The sequence below is a fragment of the Galeopterus variegatus genome, unplaced genomic scaffold, assembly GCF_000696425.1.
Source record: "Galeopterus variegatus unplaced genomic scaffold, G_variegatus-3.0.2 Scaffold2989, whole genome shotgun sequence".
In the NCBI taxonomy this organism is placed as follows: domain Eukaryota; kingdom Metazoa; phylum Chordata; class Mammalia; order Dermoptera; family Cynocephalidae; genus Galeopterus; species Galeopterus variegatus.
The window spans coordinates 195,073-216,838 of NW_007729100.1; the positions used below are offsets into that span (position 1 = coordinate 195,073).

Genomic DNA, 21,766 nt, shown 5'->3' on the forward strand with positions numbered 1-21,766 from the left:
ACAGAAAGAGTGGTTAATTCTTGGGATCTATAAACTCTTGGGGACCAGCTTCTCTTTTCAGCTCAGCTGCTCCAGGATGCTTATAGAATTCTTTCGCCCCATTGGAATCTCTAATCCATTGGCCCTACCACTTTTTCACTGTAGATCAACCCCCTTCACACCTTCGTTTCTTCTTTTCCCAGGTTAGATTTCAGTTCATCCACATAATCACTATCTAATATACCTTCACCTCCTCTATTTTCCTTGCCCTCTAAAAAGCTCAGCTGGCAAAATCCTAGTTCTAGTTAAAGTCAACTTTCCATCTATTCTTTGCTAGCAATATGAGCAGCTGAACCTCGCCAGAGAAAAATACACGTGAGCTCAAATTTATGAACACAGACTTTAAGGCAACAAAGAATTGCCCAGTATTTCCACTGTTATTTCATTCTCCTCACTTCAAACCTCCAAAATCCTCTCTTCCTTCTTACCCTTGGCTGTTGACCTTACCTCTTATATCACTGAGAAAACAGAAACTTTGAGAAAAATCTCCTTTACACACCAAATCTTTGAACCTATCCGTATTTCTTTCTGCCTGCCTTTCCATCACAGTGGATTAACTATATGTACCTTTTCCTATTTAAGGTGGATCCCATCACTTTTACACTAGATCTATTGCCTGTTTAAGACGTGGCTCCTACAATTAGCACCTCTAGTCATTTGTCAATTTCCTTCCCTAAATTTCATATCTCTTTCCATATTCTTTTTTTTTTTTTTTTCCTTTTTGTCTTTTTTCGTGACCGGCAACGGGATCGCAACCCTCGGTGTCGCTCCCACACCGCCGCTCAACCAGTGAGTGGACCGGTCTCTATATGGGATCCGAACCCTCGGTGGGAGCGCCGCCACACTCCCAAGCACCGCACTCTACCAAGTGCACCACCGGGCCGGCCCCTCTTTCCATATTCTGCTCCAATTCTGTTGCCCTTTATATCAGATCACCTAAAAGGAGTTGCCCACTGCTTCTACTTCCCCATTTCCATTCAGGTTTTCATTTCTATTTCTCCATTAAAACCTCTTGTCAAGGTATCTTTGCCTGCGTGTGAGTGAATTTTTACTGGGGTATAGAATATGGGTTGGGAAATGTCACCATGGGGTATGCCCTTCCCCCACACAATGTCCATTCTAATCTTCCTGGAATGGTTTTTGGAACTTTTTCTTGGAGCTGCTCTTGCTGCCAGCAACCTATTAGGTCCACTGCTGAATGGCTCCTCCCTGCAAGACAATTTCCTCTTTTTCTTGGGGACACTCCTGTTGCTTACCTCTTCGGGATCACTAACTGTTTCCTCCTTGAGTGCAGGTTTCCTCCTCTTGGGAACACTTGTGCTGCCAGCTGTCTCTTTGAGATCACTACTAACCAGCTCCTCCCTGGAAAAAGATTTCTTTTTCGAGAGTTTGGAGAAAGAGATAGGTGGGTCTTTCACGCCATTCTCCTGAGGAGCCTGCTGGGGCTTTTTCTCCTCTTTCTGGGTTTTTCACACGGTTTCCACACTCCTCTGGAGTACTACTGCTGTCTTCCAAGACACAAGGGCACGTGCAGCTAGTTGTTCCTTTTCTTTCTTTCTTTTTTTAAAAAAATTTTTATCAAATCGAAATTGATTATACATATTTTTGGGGTTCAACATTGAGATATGTTCATCAAATCGATATTGCTAGCATACATATTATTACAAATCACAATTATTCTTTATGCCCCTTGTCCAGTCTCTTCCCATGCCCCTTTCCCTCATCCCTCCCCCCCAATTACCCTAGGTCTCTTCTCTCCTTCTGAAAGAATAATGGTTACTCTGTTGATTTGTTCCCTAGATGACCTGTCCAATCCTGAGAGGTATGGTCAGGTCCCCCAATATTACCACAGAGCAGACGCCTCTTCTGTCACTCTGAAATGGGCTTTGTGGGGAGAGACATCCACTTCTTTGGTCTCTGCTGGCGACTCTCCTTGTGTCAATGTACTCCAGTGGTTGGTGGACCATCTGCGTGGTGGTTGTGGCGTCTAGCCACTTTCGCGGTAGCCATAGTTATTGCAGTGGCTGTGATGGGCCACCCACTTGGAGGTAATGTTTTTGGCATGTTCCTTTGTGCTGGCAGTGTACCTGGTTGTGGGAGGGGGGTCCAGTCCCCTTCTCCACACCTTGGGTCCCCTGGTGGGCCCTGAGGTGCTGGCGCAGTGTGCCTGGTTGTGGGAAAGGGGTGTGGTCTCCGGCTGCAAGCCTCAGGTCCCTGGGTGGGCCCCGGGATGCTGGCACAATGCCTGGTTGTGGGAGGGGGGTCCAGTCCCCTTCTCCATGCCTCAGGTCCCCAGGCGGGCCCCAAGATGTTGGCAGTGTAAGTGGTTGTGGGCGGGGGTCTGGTCCCTGGCTCCATGCCTCATGACCCCTTGTGGGCCCCAAGGCACTGGTGGTGTGCCTGGGCTAGAACCAATTTTTTGTCCTTTGCTTACTTCTAAAATGGGGGAACTTCCTGTGGGAACCAGTACTTGAGCTGTGTGGTTGAGCTAAATTGCTGCTTTCTGCCGTTTTCCTACAGAAGGCTTTTTGTGCAGCTCAGGGTTTAATGGTTGAACTTCTAGGTACTTCTGAGTCTCCAGAGACTCGGTGCACCTGGGTTGTGTAGAAACTCTGATCTGGGTCTGAGTTTTTTTCATCAAACTGCACCCCATGCAATTCTGCATTTCCAACCAGTCTCATCTGAGTGGTCCTGCACTGACTGGGGGGTGGATTGGCTGTCCTTGCTGTGTCCCAGTGTTCTCCCAGTGGGCCCATCTCCCTGACTACCCATGCTCCAAACACTTCCCATGGGACAGGCCCTGCACCAATCCCTTGTGATGACTTGCCAGCCTCTGAATAGCTCCTTTTTTCAGTTGCTCTGGCTCCTCGCTCCTGCATGGATCCACAGGAACCCTATTAGTGGTCTTGCTGTCCTGGGGGCTGCCAAGGTCCTCCTCTCCCCTGCTGCCTCCAAGTAACTCCATCCGAAGGGCACAGCTGCGGCTTCTGCCAGCTCCTGCTCCATGTGCTCAGCAGCTGGAGCCTTAAAGCATCCATGGCCCAAAACACTCTCAGCGGTTTTTTCTTTCTCTCATCATGGTTTCTCCCCCTTCATGAACTCCGTAGGTCTCTCTTCCTCTTCCCCTGAGCTCTAGCAGCCCCAGCTTGGCTGATGTTACATTTTTATAGTTGTAAATTGGTTGATTTGTGGGAGAGAGCGACACTGGGAACTGTCTATTCCTCCATCTTGACTGGAACTTGAGACTCTCCCCTTTTCTTTCTTCAAGAGTTTCTTCTGTTTCTCCAGCTTCCTAGCAATCTCCTCAGCCACTTCCTCTGTCTTCATGACATTCAGACTCTTCCATAGAATCTCTCTAGTCTCACAGAAGGACAGCTGTTCCCCGACTTGTTCTCAAAGCTTCTCCCCAAATACAGTGATGGACACCTCAGAGAGTCAGTCCATGTGTGAAGCCATACTGCATTTGCTTGCTGGGTCTTCATTCTTGGTAGCTGCTCAGACAATGAAGGTGGAGTGGAATGTGATCCATATTTTGGTGTGTTATGCCTTGTCTTCAAGACTCTGCAGACACCAGAACTGGCCATAACTCAAGGAATCTTAAGACAGCCATCTCCCAATGGCAATGGTCAATTCTCAGGCCTCATTTTATTCATGTGTAACCATCATTTGACAAAGTTGATTTCCTCCTTGAAACACTTTCTTCAGGAGGCCTTTAGGTTACCACTGTTGGATTTTGCTGCTTCTTTCACTGGTTCCTCCTTCTCAGACTCCTTTGCTGGCTTCTCCTCCTCACCTGTAGCTGATCAGTAACTTTTAAAATTATTTGTTCATATATTCCTGAAACGATATTTGAAAAATGTATACCCCTTCACACATTTAAGGGTTTTGTTTGTTTGTTTGTTTGTTTGTTTTTGTGACCGGTAAGGGGATTGGAACCCTTGGCTTGGTGTCGCCCGCACCGCGCTCAGCCAGTGAGTGCACCAGCCATCCCTATATAGGATCCAAACCTGCGGCCTCGGTGCTCCCAGCGCCGCACTCTCCCAAGTGAGCCATGGGTTCGGCCCCATTTAAGTTGATACTAAAAATTTTCATCACAGGCTTAAATAGCCACAGTGTACTTTCTAGTATATGATCTATAAAATAGAACTTTACAGCACTCTTTTAAATACATCCATTACTATTCAAAATATATCCAATGGAATCTACATACCATAGTGATTTAATGGCTAATAACATCAGTTTAAAATATGTGAACAAGCTTTTCTTCAATAGAGATTTTAATCTTTTTTCTCTTTGAACTCATTTCCATTTTCGCTTCCCTCACAGAATCATACTTGAAAAACTTTTGTGGATCCTCCTTTCATATTTATTTGTTACAAAAATATATATGAAAATTTCAATTGTCGTCAAGGCACTGCAAACTTGGTTCTTTGCTGGGTCCTGAGAATCAGACATTTTTTTAAAACTCTTTTAAAAAGTTTTAAAAAAACTTTTTCTCTTTTCTCTATTAAAATTTTGCTCTGGATTGAGTTAATCTTATAATTATTTTCAGTACACAATTGAATAAAGCAATATATTATGTTATAAATTTTGATAAGTAAATATTAAACATAAAAAATAAAATTTTCCTGCATATACATGTCTTGATGAGATGATTGAGATTTTAAATTTTTCTGGTTGGCTCATAATCCATGGATAAGTGTGAGCTATTGCTAAATGAAACAGATTCAGATTGATTCTATTTTAATTTTTCAAATATAAGAAATGAGAAATCTGGTTTATATTTGAAAGTAGGAACAGATTTGCTATCACAATGCCATGCAGTTCTTTGAACTCCTTCCATATCATATGCCAAAAATCATATATTGATTTACCATAAAAAAATTATCCCTTTTTTGATTCTTTTTTCTTTATAGTTTTCTTATATATGTATGTATCCCTAAGCAATATAGTTTTTTGATTTTTGAACTTTATGTAAATTTAATTATACTTTATGTATACTATTGTGATTTGCTTCTTTTTTATTGTGGCAAAGTACACATTACATAAAATTTATCATTTTAACCATTTTTGAGTGTGCTGTTCAGTGGCTTTAAGTACCTTCGCCTTGTTGTAAAGGAGACCTTAGGCAGAGAATGGCCAACTTTGGGGTAACTAAGAACAAGAAGAAAATTTCGGTTAGCCATTATCTTAGGAACTGATAATCATCAATTCCTTGAGGTTAGCAAAGGACTTGAGAAACTGATCATAAGGCTGAAACTGCCTGAGCATGAAATCATGCCCCAAAAGGATCCTTCTTGAAAGTTTATTTCTGTTTATATCCTATTTCACATTCTAATGTTGATTTACTTTAGATGTTGCACACCTAAAATTAAGAATTGAAACTAAGTTTTCTCCTCTTCCTAACCTTTCTTAATTAACTGCAAACAAAGAAATTCTAAGAGAAAGGCAAGGCACCCTAGCTGATTATTCACTCACTTTTTTGCTAAAATGAAAATTCTATCCACATTAGTGAGAGGTACCAGTCAGGTATTTTTGCTCCAGTGATGCTTGACTGAAGTTACTGTCTGAGCATTCCCTAGGACATAAGGACTCCAACCCCAAGATATCATCAAGGGTTTGAAGCTGACCAGTCCACCACCTGCAGACTCCAAGGCACTGAAGCACCCAGTCCATCATGGGACCCTGACATCTGAGCAAGACTCTCTACTGATCCCAAAACCAGCCTCCCCCTTTGCCTGCAGGACAAAACCCTTACCCCACCTTCCCTCCTCTTCCCCTTTATAAACTCCAAAAGAAGCATCAGAAGGCAGGATGAATTTAGCTTGGTCATCCCACAGATGCCGGTTATGTGAATAAAGCTTCCAATCCTTGCACCAAACTTTGGACTTTCGGGTCATTCATTTAGTGTGAGAGGGCAGCCAAGCCTACTGATGCTAACAGTTGTACAACCATCACCACCACCTACCTCCAGAACTTTTTTAGCAACCCCCACTGAAACTGTGGATACAATGTATAGTAAGCACAAATTCCCCATTCCTCAATTCCCTATCAATCACCATTCTACTTTGTCTTCATGAGTTTGACTACTCTAGATACCTCATATAAGTAGAATGATACAATATTTGTCCTTTTTGTGATTTACTTCTTTAGATACACATTATGGCTTTAAAAATTCATCCAGGTTGATGGATATAGCTGTAGTTGTGTATTTTCACTGCTGAACAGCAACGCATTATTTGTCCTTTCTTCTATTGATAGACATTGGATTGTTTCTAGTTTGTTACTATCATCAATAATGCTGCTATAAAACTTTCAGTTTGTACCCTGGTGCCCATTTGTGAGAATTTTTCTACAGTTTTCTAGGAGTAAAATTCATGGATATGTGCATTTTCAATTTTACTGAAGTTAAACTTTTCAAAGTGATTATTCCAATTCACACTCCCCACAATCATTATCCAAGTCAATATTTGTTCCTATTGCTTATTTGGAATTTTTTTTTAAATGTAGACACCTTTATCAGGCTAAGGAAGTGCCCTGTAATCTATCAAATGGTAAGGTATATTAATTGAATTTCTAATTCAACCTAATTGCATTCATTTAATTTCTTATATTAAACCAACTTTGCCTTCCTGAGATAAACTAAATTGTGTCATGATTTATCATCACTTTATACACTTCCAGATTGAGCTTGCTAATATTTTCTTTAGAATTTTTGCATTTATGTTCATGAATGGGCTTCAATTTTCCTGTCTCATACTATCTTCAGGTTATCCAGGTAACTCAAAATGAATTATGGAGTTTTACCTCTTTTTTCATACTCTGGAAGAATTTGTGTAAATGTGAAATTATGTATTTACCTTATAATGAAGAACTAGCTAATGAAGACTTGTGGACCTAGAATTTTCCTTCTGGGAAGATTTATAACCACTGATCTAATTTCTTAAATGAGTATAAGACTATTCAGGTTTTCTACTTCTTCATGAAAATAGTTTGGTTTTTTTTCCTCTGGCTATTTGTCTAAATCATCTATCTTCTAATTTACTGGCATATAAAGTTCTTCAAATAATATCATTTATTGTTAAAGTCATGTCTCTCTTTTCATTCCTAATATTTATTATTTATGTCTTTTGTTGTTCTTGATATACCTTACCAGACAATACTCACTTTTATCAGTTTTTCAAAGAAAGAATTAAATTATGGCTTGCTCATTCATTCAATTGTTTTAATAAATATTGAAAGTCCAACATGTGCTAGTCATTTGAGATGTCAGTAAACAGAAAAAAAAAATCCTTGCACTTATGAGCTTATATTCCAATGGGAAGAAAAAGGCAAAAACAATAAATTTAATTTTAAAGCAAATTATAAAATATTTTGAAGGGTACCGGCTGGCAGGTTAGCTCACCTGGGGAAAGCGGAGCTGATAACAACAAGGTCCCAGGGTTTGATCCCTGCACTGGCCAGCTGCCAAAACAATAGCAACAACAACAAAATATTCTAAAGGGTGAAAAATGATATGGAAGAAAGCAGGGAACTCCAGATTGCTGGAGTAGTTCTGGAAGGGGTGAATTACAATTTTAAATAGAGTGGTGTGAAGGTTAATTCTGGGTGTTAACTTGGTTGGATGAAGGAATGCTGAGAAACCTGGTAAAGCTACCTTTACAGTGCCAGCTAAATGACAATACCCTGCAGGGCTGGTGCAAAGTTTTCCAGAGGGCTGTATGTGCTCTAAATCAGTGCCCAATATATGGTACTTTCTCCCGACAAGATTCATGGGTCCAGGAATCAAGGGGTGGAAATGGAAGTGGCACTACTCGCCATTACCCCTCGGGACCGATTAGCAAAATTTTTGCTTCCTGTCCCTGCTATACTTTGTGCTCTGCTGGTCTAGAGGTCTTGGTTCCAGAGGGAGGAATGTTTCCATCAGGAGATACAAAAATGATCCCATTGAACTGGAAGTTAAGGCTGCCACCTGGCCACTTCGGGCTCCTCATGCCTCTGAGTCAAGAGGCTAAGAAAGGAGTGACAGTGTTGGCTGGGGTGATTCACCCAGACTACCAAGGAGAAGTTGGACTACAACTTCACAGTGGAGGTGAGGAAGATTATATCTGGAACACAGGAGATCCCTTAGGATGTCTCTTAGTACTACCACGCCCTGTGATTAAGGTCAATGGAAAATTACAACCACCAAATACAGGCAAGACTATGAATGGCCCAGACTCTTCAGGGATGAAGGTTTGGGTCACTCCACTGGGTAAAGAACCACGACCCACTGAGGTGCTCACTGAAGGCAAAGGGAATACAGAATGTGTAGTAGAAGAAGGTAGTTATAAATACCAGCTTTGACCTTGTGACCAGTTACAGAAATGAGGATTGTAATTGTTCTCTCTGTTGTGTTAAGAATACATCTATACGTGTATATACTGTATACATATTAAGCAATTGTCTTTGTTTTTGTTCCTCTTGTTCTTTATCACGTACCGTGAGACTTACTGACTTTATACCAGCATTTAAATATTGTTAACCTTAACTCATAGTATTTACAATTTTAAGTTATGGGATATTGGGAGAAGGGTAAATATCATCTAAGGACTTTACCTTTTCTTCTTGGAAAGAGATTAATGCATTTCCAGTTGTACACAGGATAGTGTATCATGTTTGGTGAAACTATTACGTTATTGTGCCATTTGAAAATTAAGTGATTTAAGGAGATAGTATGGACACTGAGTTGACAAGGGGTGGACCTATGATGGTTAGTTCTGGATGTCAACTTGGCTGGATGAAGGAATGCTGAGAAACCTGGTAAAGCTATCTTTTTGGGTGTGTCTGTGAGGGTGTTTCCAGCAAGGATTAGTATGAGAGTCTGAGTGGCCTGGGTGGGAAAGACCCACCCTCAATGTGGGTGGGAACCATCCAATCCACTGGGGGTCCCAGAGAAAACAAAAGACAGAGGAAAGAGGTGAAGCGCGCGCTCTCTCGATCTGCTGGAGCTGGGATACACTCTTCTCTCCTGTCCGTGGACATCAGAGCTCAAGACTCTTCAGCTTTTGGGTTCCAGGACTTAACACAAAGGACACCATCAGCTTCCCTGGTTTTGAGGCCTTTGGACTTGGACTGAGTCAGCTACCAGCATCCAGTTTATAGACGGCCTATCATGGGACTTTTCTTCATAGTCTTGTGAGCTAATTCCCCTAATAAATCCCTCTCATATAATTATAACGTCTCCTATTGATTCTGTCTCTCTGGGGAACACTGACAATGGTTCTCCAGAACCATTGTTCAAGTGGTTAGGCTGGGCCTCATGGAGAAGATGACATTGAGTGAGGACCTAAAGGATAAGCGGTTATTGATACTTTCTATTGTACATTTTCTATTAATTTCTGTATTTGTCCTTACTTACTTTTTTTCCCCCTTACTTCGGGTTTTATAGTTTTTCTTATTATTTTTCTTCTTGAAGATGCTTAGTCAATTAATTTTCAGCCTTTTTTCTTCTTCTAAGTATTTAGGGCTACACATTTCCTTCTAAGTATTGCTTTAGGTACATTCCACAAATCTTATTTTCCTTCCTAATGAGTTTAAAATATTTTCTAATTTTTGTTATATAAATCTCTTGACCCACTTTAGAATGTTTAAAAAATTCCAAGCATATTGTGTTTTCCTGTTTATAACTGATTTGAGCTCTCTCGATCTGCTGGAGCTGGGATACACTCTTCTCTCCTGTCCGTGGACATCAGAGCTCAAGACTCTTCAGCTTTTGGGTTCCAGGACTTAACACAAAGGACACCATCAGCTTCCCTGGTTTTGAGGCCTTTGGACTTGGACTGAGTCAGCTACCAGCATCCAGTTTATAGACGGCCTATCATGGGACTTTTCTTCATAGTCTTGTGAGCTAATTCCCCTAATAAATCCCTCTCATATAATTATAACGTCTCCTATTGATTCTGTCTCTCTGGGGAACACTGACAATGGTTCTCCAGAACCATTGTTCAAGTGGTTAGGCTGGGCCTCATGGAGAAGATGACATTGAGTGAGGACCTAAAGGATAAGCGGTTATTGATACTTTCTATTGTACATTTTCTATTAATTTCTGTATTTGTCCTTACTTACTTTTTTTCCCCCTTACTTCGGGTTTTATAGTTTTTCTTATTATTTTTCTTCTTGAAGATGCTTAGTCAATTAATTTTCAGCCTTTTTTCTTCTTCTAAGTATTTAGGGCTACACATTTCCTTCTAAGTATTGCTTTAGGTACATTCCACAAATCTTATTTTCCTTCCTAATGAGTTTAAAATATTTTCTAATTTTTGTTATATAAATCTCTTGACCCACTTTAGAATGTTTAAAAAATTCCAAGCATATTGTGTTTTCCTGTTTATAACTGATTTGATTTTTAGCTTAATTTCATTGAGGTTGTAATACATGCTCTGAATTGTTCTCATTCTTTGAACTTTGAGAATAATTTTAGGTCAGAGCATATTGTCAATTTGGTGTGGGGGAAAGTGTGTATGCTTAAAATTCTCTAGTTGTTGGATGCAGTGTTCTAATTATGTCTAATTCATTAGATTTGTTCATCATGTTGTTCTAATCTTCTAAATCATTACTTTTTTATGCTTGGTTTATCAATTCCTGAAAGAGGAAATCTTCCACTCTGCGGACTTGTGTATTTCTCCTTGTAGTTCTCTGAATTTGTGCATTATATATTTTAAGGCTTTGCAATTAGGTAGATACAAATACAAAATTATATTTTCTTGGCTAACCAAATCTTTACCATCACAAAATCTTTACCATCACAAAATGACCCTCTTTATTTCAGAATGACCCTTTTTATTTTTATCTTAAAGTTTATTATGTCTAATATTAATACAGCTATGGGCCAAGCCCGTGGCGCACTCGGGAGAGTGTGGCGCTGGGAGTGCTGCAGAGCTCCCGCCACGGGTTCGGATCCTATATAGGGATGACCGGTGCGCTCACAGCGCTCACTGGCTGAGTGCGGTGCGGCCGGTCTCAAAAAACAGGACAAAAAATATATATATATTAATACAGCTATGGGGGGGGGCCGTGGCGCACTCGGGAGAGTGTGGCGCTGGGAGTGCTGCAGAGCTCCCGCCACGGGTTCGGATCCTATATAGGGATGACCGGTGCGCTCACAGCGCTCACTGGCTGAGTGCGGTGCGGCCGGTCTCAAAAAACAGGACAAAAAATATATATATATTAATACAGCTATATCAGCTTTCATTTTTCTAATATTTGTATAGCATAACTTTTTCCATCATTTTACTTTCAGTTTTTCTGCATCTTTATCCTTTAGATGGGTGTTTGTAAAACGATTATTATTGGATTTTATTTTTTTCTTCAATCTGACAACTTTTCTCTTTTAACAAGAGTAATAAGTCCATTTATATTTCATGTGTTTACTAATATATTTGGGCTTAAATACACCACCTTATTTTAGGGTGTTATACTGCCTTCTTTTTGTATTCTTTCTTGATTATTTTTGTTATTCCACTATTTTCTATTAGTATGGAAATTATAATTTTAGTGGCTACCCTAGAAAGTTAACAAATAAACCTAATACACACACACACACATATATATATACATACACACACACACCTTTATCCTTCCACCAGTCAGTACAAGGACTTTAGAACACCTTAACTCAATGTATCCTTCCCCTATCCAAATTATACATTGTTGTCATGCCTCCTTTTTATAATAGTTTTCAGATATAATTGACATACCATACAATTCACCCACTTAAAGTGTACAATTCAATGGTTTTTAGTATATTCAAAGAGTTGCCCAACCATAACCACAATAAGTTTTAGAATATTTTTATCACTGTGAAAAAGAAATGCAATACTCATTAGCAGTCGCTCTCCATTTCTTCTCAACCCCCAGCTCTCGGAAACCACTAATCTACTTTCTGTCTCTATAGATTTGCCTATTCTGGACATTTTGTACAACTGGAATCATGTAAAATGTGGTCTTTTGTGACTGGCTTCTTTCATTTAGCATGTTTTCAACGTTCATCCATGCTGTATCATGTATCAATAGTTCCTTTTTTTGGCCGAATAATATTCCACTGTATGAAAATACCACATTTTGTTTATCCATTAATCAACTGATGAACATTTGAGTTGTTTGTTGTCATGCATCTTAGTTTATTTTTAACTCCACATTATATCACTACGATTATTGTTTTATACCTCACACATATGTTTTGCAGGTGGCAAACTCAGTTTTTGTTTGTGACAAAATGTTTTTATTTCACCTTTATTTTTGAAAACTATTTCAGCTGGTACAGAGTTGTAAGTTGGCAGTTATTTCCTTTTAGCATATTGAAGACATTATTTCACTGTCTTTGGCTTCCATTGTTGCTGTTAAGATCAAAGCTCCCATTTTGCCAAATTCTGCAAATGCCCTCATGATAAAAAACAGTTTCAGTGCTTCCATTATTTCTTTGGTTCCTGTCTTCACTTACGTTTTCTCCCAATAATCTCTTACTACATTACCGACTCTTAAATGCTTTTAAGAGCTTTTAAGATCTATATGTATAAATTTTAGTCAGTATTATTTATTGGTTTTGGAAGAAAGGGTGATCCCCCAAACTTAGGCCCAATATTAATAGAAATGGAAAGATAAAAATAATATTTTTGATAAATTTGTTTTATTTCACCACTTTTATCAAAACATTAAAGCTGCAGATTTAGCTCAAAGTATATAAAATGTTTACCATTTACCTAATTGGCAAAGTCCAGTCTTCAAACTTAAACCAACTGATCATTTCAACTTACTTTCTAACAAAGACAGTCTGACTTCATTTTTTGGTACAAATAAATGTGTTAATATGCATCCTCATGGCAACCTGTATCATTTCTGATTATCAGCCAGGTATGAGTTGATACAATTTCCTCACACAGTATTTCAAAAAGATGCAATTTTAATGTCCTGAACTTAATACCACTTATATTTTAGTGTCAACACTGAATGTTCCATAAACACCAGGACTCAAATTTTTGGCAACCAAAGGCTGCTTATGAATACAGTGTTCCTAAATGAAAATAGGACTTAAACTACAGATACAAGCAATTAAGAGCCCCGTTGCCCATTCATTACAGTTCCATGACTGGAGTTACTTGGGCACAATTTTCGATCAATTCAAATAAAATCAATGCAAATAAAAGTATTCAAAGTTTTGTAAACTCTCTTCACAGTTATACTCCTAAACAAAAATTTGAACATCAGAATGTCATTAACAATACCATTTTTTTTCACTGGAAGAAAAGTCACAAATTGTTTTCTGGGAATAACTGAAATCATCTAGGAATTCATCAATCTGTAAAGCAATTCTTCCCACAATCTAATCAACATCTTCTGCTATTTCATGTATTCTATGAAGTACAGTGTTTTCTGAAAAAAAAACTACATTAATGTAAATGCAGTGATGGATCTTTTAACAGTGCACCAGGTGTTACAACCTTTTCTACACTCTTGTACAATCTTCTAGCTTTTGCAATGAACAATACTAATTTAAGTTACTTGAGGTTTCAAAAGGCATCTTTAAGGTCTGTGTAAAAATAATAAGCTCATTTACATTTTTACTGACACCCTAACTTTTCTTCATTAAAAAAATTAATGGTATTATTTTTGTATTCTGGATGTTTTATCAATAAATTGCATTGTGAGGATTCTTTCTACCATCATTTGATAATAATCTGATGGCCAACGGTAAAAAGGCAGGACTTTATGACAGTAAAGTTCTCAGGAAACGGTAAATATGGAAGTTGATAATCTTAAAATTGATTTCCGTAAAACTGTTGTTGAACCCTTAGAAAAATCTCTGTGTACCTCTGATAGTATGCTTTACTTCCAGAAGTAGATATACCTCAGCTTGAAGACTTCTGACCCAGACTGCTGCAATAGCTTTCTAATGGGTCCTCCTACCTTTCCTCTTGCTTCCCTACAGTGAATTTTCCACATGGCAGCCAAACTGACCCTTCAAAAATGTAAATCAGATCACCTCACTCTTCTGTTTATAACATCACACTCAGAATAAAAATAGCATATATAAGAATAGCATCACCATTATCCCCTACCCCACATTTCTCACTGACCTCTTACTTGGCTTCTGTGTATTCAAAGCTACCTCAAATTATATTTATTTATTTCCCTACCCTGCTCTCCCATCCCCAAATAGAATGTAAGCTTCATAAGAGCAGGGACTTTGTCTTGCTGCTGTTCACTTAATATCTTAAATACTGCTAAATCAATGAAAGAAATACTCTTTCATGTTTGCAAGAACTTATGTACAAGGATGTCCATTCCTACCTTATTTGCGGTAGCAAACAAAAAAAGGGACAATATAAAAAACAGGGTACATACTTTCGCTGCAATACAGCTGTGGAAAAGTACTGAGGTAATCCCAATGTGCCTAAACAAAAAGGTCCCCAAGGTATACTTATTCCATTAAACCTAAGATGTCACCAGATGTTAGATGCATCTTTAATTTATTACTACCAAAAAGGAAAATGATAATCAAGATGGGAGTCTAAAGGAGACACCTGTATAAATCTATATATAGGTACAAACAAATGAGACCACAAAACAGAAAGGTATAACAAGGAAACTTGCATATCTCAACCCTGACACAGGGTAAAAGGAAGAAAAAATTTCCCTAAAGAACTGAAACCACAAGTCAGTTCATGTGGATGTACAGTCTGACTCATACCATCAGTGTAGTCCAAAAACCCTGAAGCAGAGGGTTTCATTTATAGTAGTATCAGGTTGGTAGTGAGCAAATCACTGAGAGACAAGTCAGTTCATGTGGATGTACAGTCTGACTCATACCATCAGTGTAGTCCAAAAGCCCTGAAGCAGAGGGTTTCATTTATAGTAGTATCAGGTTGGTAGTGAGCAAATCACTGAGAGAACCAAACATCCACTGTGGAAGATAGTATAAGACGCATCTCAATTACAGTTATGTTAAAATGTAAAAAGATGGAGCATGTTAGGATTTATAATACAAAACACGTTAAGTGAAAAACAGAAGATGTGAAGCTCTCCCATATGTGGAAAAAAAGGGATATATGTATGTGTGTGTATACTCTGTAATGTTTGGAAAATTTATGAAAAGATATTCAGTGGTTGTTCTAGGAACGCAGAGCAGATGTCTTGGATAAGAGGAAATTTTCCATTTTTTGATGCTATTTTAATTTTGTACCATGTGTCTATTTTTTTTTCCTTAAAAAAACTTTAAAAAGTCAGAGAGAATAAAATGTATCTTTTTAATATTTTCCTAACTATACTGTAAATTCTTCTTCCAGACTTACCTCATCTGGCTTAAAAAAATGAAATAATTATACAGTAAGTGATTTCTTCTCTGGGTTTGGTTGCACATTTCATAGAAAGACTCCCCATTCTCTAAGTGAAACAACACTATACACATAATAATCCAAAAGCATGTATCTAGCACTCATGCATACACGATTAAACACCAAAGTAATTTAGAACAATGTTTTCAGACTTAAAACAATGCGTCTAAAATTTCACAGTCTAAAGCAGAAAATAAAATTCTACACAAACCAATGAATGACTGTAGAGACACATAGGGCATTCTTATTAGAATGTTTCCAGAGCCTTCATAAATTTTGTTGTTATATCGACAGTCCCTAAAAGAGTATCAGGTAGTGGGTCCAAGTGACTGACAGAAACAAACACTGAAGGCATTCAGCAGTATAGCTTGAAAAAATGTTTAACTGTATAAATATTGAATACACCTTTATATAAGCATTCCTTCTAAAGGGTCCAAAGTCTAAGTGTTTTTAAGTGGTGGTGGATTAAATAGGGTTTCACATATTCACTTAATAAATACTGACTGAATTTCTATTATGTGCCAGGCACTGTGTTAAATGTTATGGAGATAAAAAGAAATATGACATTCTTCTGACCTTGAACAGCTCACAGTTACAAATAAATAATTACAATAAAATGATATAAGGGTTATCATTGAGGTACATGCAAATGCATGTGCTATGAGAACACAGTGTATAACTGATTCTGCAGGAGAGAAGGACGGGAAAATTTAGAGAAGTGACATTTCAGATATGCCTTAGAGAAGGCATTTCAAACCCGAATCCCTGTTAGGACCAGGCAGGTAAATAAAGTAGGGGATTGGTCTGGTCAGATCTATGGCAAACTGAAGATCTGATATGTTCCTAATAGAGGGGGTTGCTATTCAGCCCAGTCAACTGCTGCCTTACAGGACTTACTGGACTTCAGCCCAGGTTTAACAGGTTTCCAATTTTTCAAGAATAGACGAAAATCAGATTTTCGCATAAAATAGTTTAGCAATGGATTTTTTAAAAGAAAAAAATATTTTCGTGTCAAACAAAATATGTCTGTGAGCTAAATCTGGCCTACCAGTCAAGAGATTATAATCTCTGCCTTAAAGTATAAAGTGAAGAGAGAAATAGACATATTAAAACAGTATATCCCTTATGGAACTCTAATTTCTACACAGCACAAAAAAAAAGCATGTGTTATCATGCAACCCATTTAAAGTCATATTAATTTAGGGTTTACTTTTAAGTCATAGCAGGTTTTATAACTAAACTTTTATGTGTTTATTTGGAATGAAGAAACGGGGTTCCTAATCCAACATTCTGTAGAGCAGAAGTGGAAAAAAAAAAAAAGTTAAAAAAAAAAGCCTCAAATCTAAATAAGTAAAAATTAAAAGCTATTTTTAAAAGTGATTGTGAAACTAGAAATATCTTTTTATGTCTAATTTGAAATGTGTCCTGTTTTGTGAAGAAAAATTCCATGATTTAAATAGCATTACTAAAAAGTAAGCTTAGAAAACTCTATAGACTATAATAAAACTAACTAGGAAAATATTTTTAAATTCAATAAAAACTCTGCTCATGCAATGTAAGTGCTTATACAACTATCTATTTTGAGAAAATAGTTTCTACATACCTTTTTTGCTTTGGGACCCTAAAAGTTAGAAAACAAAAGAATTGGTAAATTTTAAAAGGAATTCAGATACTGTTAACAAAAGCACCATGATTACATAAGATGTTAAAACTAGGAGAAGCTGGGTAAAGGGCATAAGGGAACTCTCCGCACTGTCTTTGCAACTTTTCTGTAAATCTAAAATTATCTCAAAAAGTTTTTTTAAAAAGAGCTTAGACAAAACTACAAGCAAGTGCAGAAAAAACTATGATAGTTCACCCATTGAAGCATCTTTTATAGGTAAATTTTATACTACTTCTTACAACAATCAATGATCTATGTTTAATGAAATGCCCTATCACTAAACAGTCAAAAAAGACACTACCTGTAGTTTAAAGGGTCCCAAAGAATAAGAAACCATTGACTAAGTATTGGTACACATGTCAAATTTGCAAGTGTGAGAACAATCTCATAAAAAAGTCTTTCTGTAAAATTTGATTATTTTTATAGAAAGGGGATCAATTATTTAAAGCAGAACAAACTATGACAAAATGAAGAGTCTATTCACCAATGTGCATTAAAGCAGATCTATTCTTTTCTGGACATTATTTTGGAAAGCATGCTATTTCAATATTACAGGTACAGTCCCTAAAAGAGTATCAGGTAGTGGGTCCAAGTGACTGACAGAAACAAACACAGAAGGCATTCAGCAGTATAGCTTGAAAAAATGTTTAACTGTATAAATATTGAATACACCTTTAATATTACAGGTATTTTTCAATAACACTACTAGTGTTATTAGGCCCATGTATCCATTAGGTTTCTGGTAAGGAATTTGTAAAAAGATCACGTGACTATGAGATTATACCTTTACATATTTGAAGAGCTATATATGGGAAAAATGGATTCAAGACATAAGATTATCACTGTATAAAATATAAGTGTTAAAATTAACACAAATTGGGCCGGCCTGGTGGCGCACTGGATAGTGCGCCGCTTGGGAAGCGCAGCAGCGCTCCCGTCCGAGGGTTGGGATCCCACGTACAGACCGGCTCCCGCTCACTGGCTGAGCGAGGCGCGGGAGCAACGCCGATATTACAGGTATTTTTCAATAACACTACTAGTGTTATTAGGCCCATGTATCCATTAGGTTTCTGGTAAGGAATTTGTAAAAAGATCACGTGACTATGAGATTATACCTTTACATATTTGAAGAGCTATATATGGGAAAAATGGATTCAAGACATAAGATTATCACTGTATAAAATATAAGTGTTAAAATTAACACAAATTAGTAGACTATATCTTTTTTAAAAGTGCATCTATTTCACTAGTTAATTCAGCAGACATTTATGAATGATTTACACACAGATTCTCAGAGGCACTGGAGATGACATGAAGAGGAATGGTAGAGATTTTGCTCTCATGATTTTTACAAATGGGCTCTATTTTTATTATATTTATTCTCAATTAATAGTTAACATACTTCCATCTTGAAATAAGTACTATAGTGCAGAATATATAAGTAGCACTGCCCCTGTTCTCAAGTAGCCATATTTTAAAGATAGGCAAATTGTCTTTTGTGCTTTTAATATGAAGCAGGTTTGGGGCAAGTACACATCCTCGTCCCTCTTGTAAATGATAAGAAGAGCCATTATGTAGTAAAGTAGTTCTCAATGTTCAGAGGGCATAAGAGTCATCTGAAAAACTTGTTAGAAATGCATATTCTGGGCCAAGCCCCTGGAGCACTCGGGAGAGTGCGGGGCTGGGAGCGCAGCAGCGCTCCTGCCGCGGTTCGGATCCTATATAGGGATGGCCGGTGCGCTCACAGTTCTCACTGGCTGAGCCTGGTGCGGCCGGTCTCAAAAAGGACAAAAAAAAAAGAAAGAAATGCATATTCTCGGACTCAAAGTGTACAACACTCACCACATTGTAATTTAGTAGATGAGTTGAATTGTGTTCCTCCAAAATTTATATGTTGAAATCCTAACTCCCAGTAACTCAGAAATTGGCCTAATTGAAAATAGGGCCATTGCTGATTTAATTAGTGAAATAAAAATGAGGTCATACTGGAATAGGGTGGGCCCCTAATCCACAATGACTGGTGTCCTTATAAAAAGAAGAAACTTGGACATAGACACACAAGGAGAAGAATGAAGTTACACTGCCACAAACCAAGGAACTATTAGAAGCTAGGAGACAGGTCTGAAAAGATCCCTCCCCAGGCCTTCAGAGGGAGCATAGGCCTGCCAGCTCCTTGATCTTGGACTTCTAAGCTCCAGACTGTAAGACAATAAATTTCTGTTGTTTAAGCCACTCAGTTCATGGTACTTCCAAATAAGAAAGCCCCAGGAAACTAATACAGTAGATTTGGAGTTGAGTGGGTTCCCGAAATCTGCATTTTTAACAAGTATGCCAGGTGCATTAAAAGTGAATGTTCCATGGGCCATACTTCGACAAACATTGCTAGAAGGATCCAAGAAGAAATGATGTACCCATTAGAAAGTAACAAATAGATGGTTATTGTTCCCCCAGTTTATTAGCGATTTAAAACCGGCTCAAGGTCCATTTGCATTCTTCCAGGAATGCTCTCCATTCCCTTTTTCTTCCCACCACTTGTGGTAAACTCATATTTATACTCTAAAACAGGTCGAAAAGCACCACTCATTCCTTCCCTCGTCTCCCTCCGCCCAATTTCATCATTTCCAACTGTGCTTTATGCCATTTTAAATACTACCTCGATTGTTACAGTTACAAAGCTGTATTGTAATTAATTTACTTAATCTGTCTCCTATAGCAGGGTTGTCATATTCATCCTTGTGTCTGTCCTTGGCTTCCAGCCCAGTGTCAAGTACAAAGAATGCAGTCCGTATTTTCCCTTGATTCATGAATTAAGTAATTAACTAAGTAATTACATTCTCCGCTTCCTCTGGTTTTAATTATAGAAGATGTCTTGATGGAAATCCCATTTAAGAAAATAGAAAAGGAGATCATCTCATAGCTTCACGTTGGCCTGTATACTTGTGAAGACATGACAGTCGAAGAGTGCAGATAAACAAAACGAGAAGCTTTATCATATTTAATTAACGCAGGCTGAGTACCCTGAATCACAAAACAATATTCCCACAAATGACTACATAAAATAACTTTCAAAGCAGAGTAAATTGCATCAACTTTTAATTAACTGTTGAGGAAGTATAAAAACATTTCTGCCAAGTTGCAGAGAGCAGTTTCGTGGGAACATCTACCGTTATTGGAAGTTACTAGGTTGAGATCCATTTTTAAGTTTAGCAACATGCAAGATTAGGATACCATGTGACCGCTTTGGCCATCTCCTGTTTGCAGAAACTGGTTTGGGACTCCTACCTGTCCGCCAGACCCAGGACAAGGCCACTGGTCAGGAGAGGGCCGACCCTGCCTGGGGTTCTTTCCTAAACCGACCTGCTCCCCTCTAAAACGTGACGGGCCCTTATGACATCATTTAACACCGTTAAAGCAAAATTAGTGCTCGCCCCTCCACCGGTCTCCCTCGTTTTCCCTGCTCACCATGAGGCGGCCAGCACGACCTTCGCAGTCAGCAAAGTCGGCGCTCAGTTGTGTGGACAAACGCTCCCGGTTGTCAGGGCGACAGGCCCCGCCCATTAGGCTCCGGGGAAGCGCGAGGACACGCCCATACCGGTTGGCGCAGTTGAGCCGGGGTTCTTCCGGCCGGCGCCCCGTTGAGACCAACAGGAAAACAGAAGACACTAAGGGAGGCTGTTTTCCTTCTAAAGCCCAACCGAATTCTATCATTTAAAGACCTTACCTAAACCCTGTTTTACCATAAGACCTGAAATACGTTAAAAATCACTGGCACCATCTCTCATCTCTGAATTCTAATTTTGTAATGCCACATCTCTTCCAACATCATTGACTGAATGTATTATTCACAAATACGTAGTTGTCGGGCTAGGGCTCACAGACCCTTCAGACCCGTTGTACAGACTGTCACAGACCCCTCACGCAGGTCTAGAGCCAGGTAATTGGGAAAGATCCTGGAGCCGTTGGCAGACGACAGGGACTCAGTCCTCAGCAGCAGCATCATCTGGAGGCGCTGGAGTGTGCTCTGAGCGCGGAGAGCCGTGTGGGGACAGGGCGCTGAGCGTCTTCCGACTTCGGTCGCCAGCTCCTCCCTCACTGTTTTCCTCCAGTGTGTTGGCGAATCTGTGAGGGTTTCGTGAAGGAGGGTCCGGCACGCGATTGGGTCAGGCGGCTGACACCGGGTGGGCTGCCTAGGCCACCACGGTTTAGGCCACCAAGGGGACGGGGCGCCTTTGGCAATTTAAGGACGTAAATAAATTGGCTCCAAGAGGGTTGGTTATCTTGAGATTAATGACCTTCGGATTCTTCGCTCTGCTCTGTTTACTTTCTGTGCCAGGTATATGCCCTTTTCCCTAAGAGCCGCTCTAAGCAAAAATTGAAAACGATTTGAAGCGATTCCTGGGTAAAATATTCCTTACACTTGAAGGTCACTGAGGCCCCAAGACTCACTGTTATTTGCCAAAGGTCACAGATTAATTGATCTAACCAGTAGCACAACCCTCAGAACTTGTCTCTTCCCCACCTGAAGATATACTGTCACTTGAGACCAACAGGAAAACAGAAGACACTAAGGGAGGCTGTTTTCTTTCTAAAGCCCAACCGAATTCTATCATTTAAAGACCTTACCCTAAACCCTGTTTTACCATAAGACCTGAAATACGTTAAAAATCACTGGCACCATCTCTCATCTCTGAAT

The 21,766-nt window shown here is 38.9% G+C and overlaps 1 pseudogene; it reads right to left on the minus strand.

The window, feature by feature from the left end:
• Positions 1-1,016: 1,016 nt before the first annotated feature.
• LOC103599504 lies at positions 1,017-3,366 on the minus strand (annotated as a pseudogene).
• Between the last annotated feature and the right edge of the window lie 18,400 nt (positions 3,367-21,766).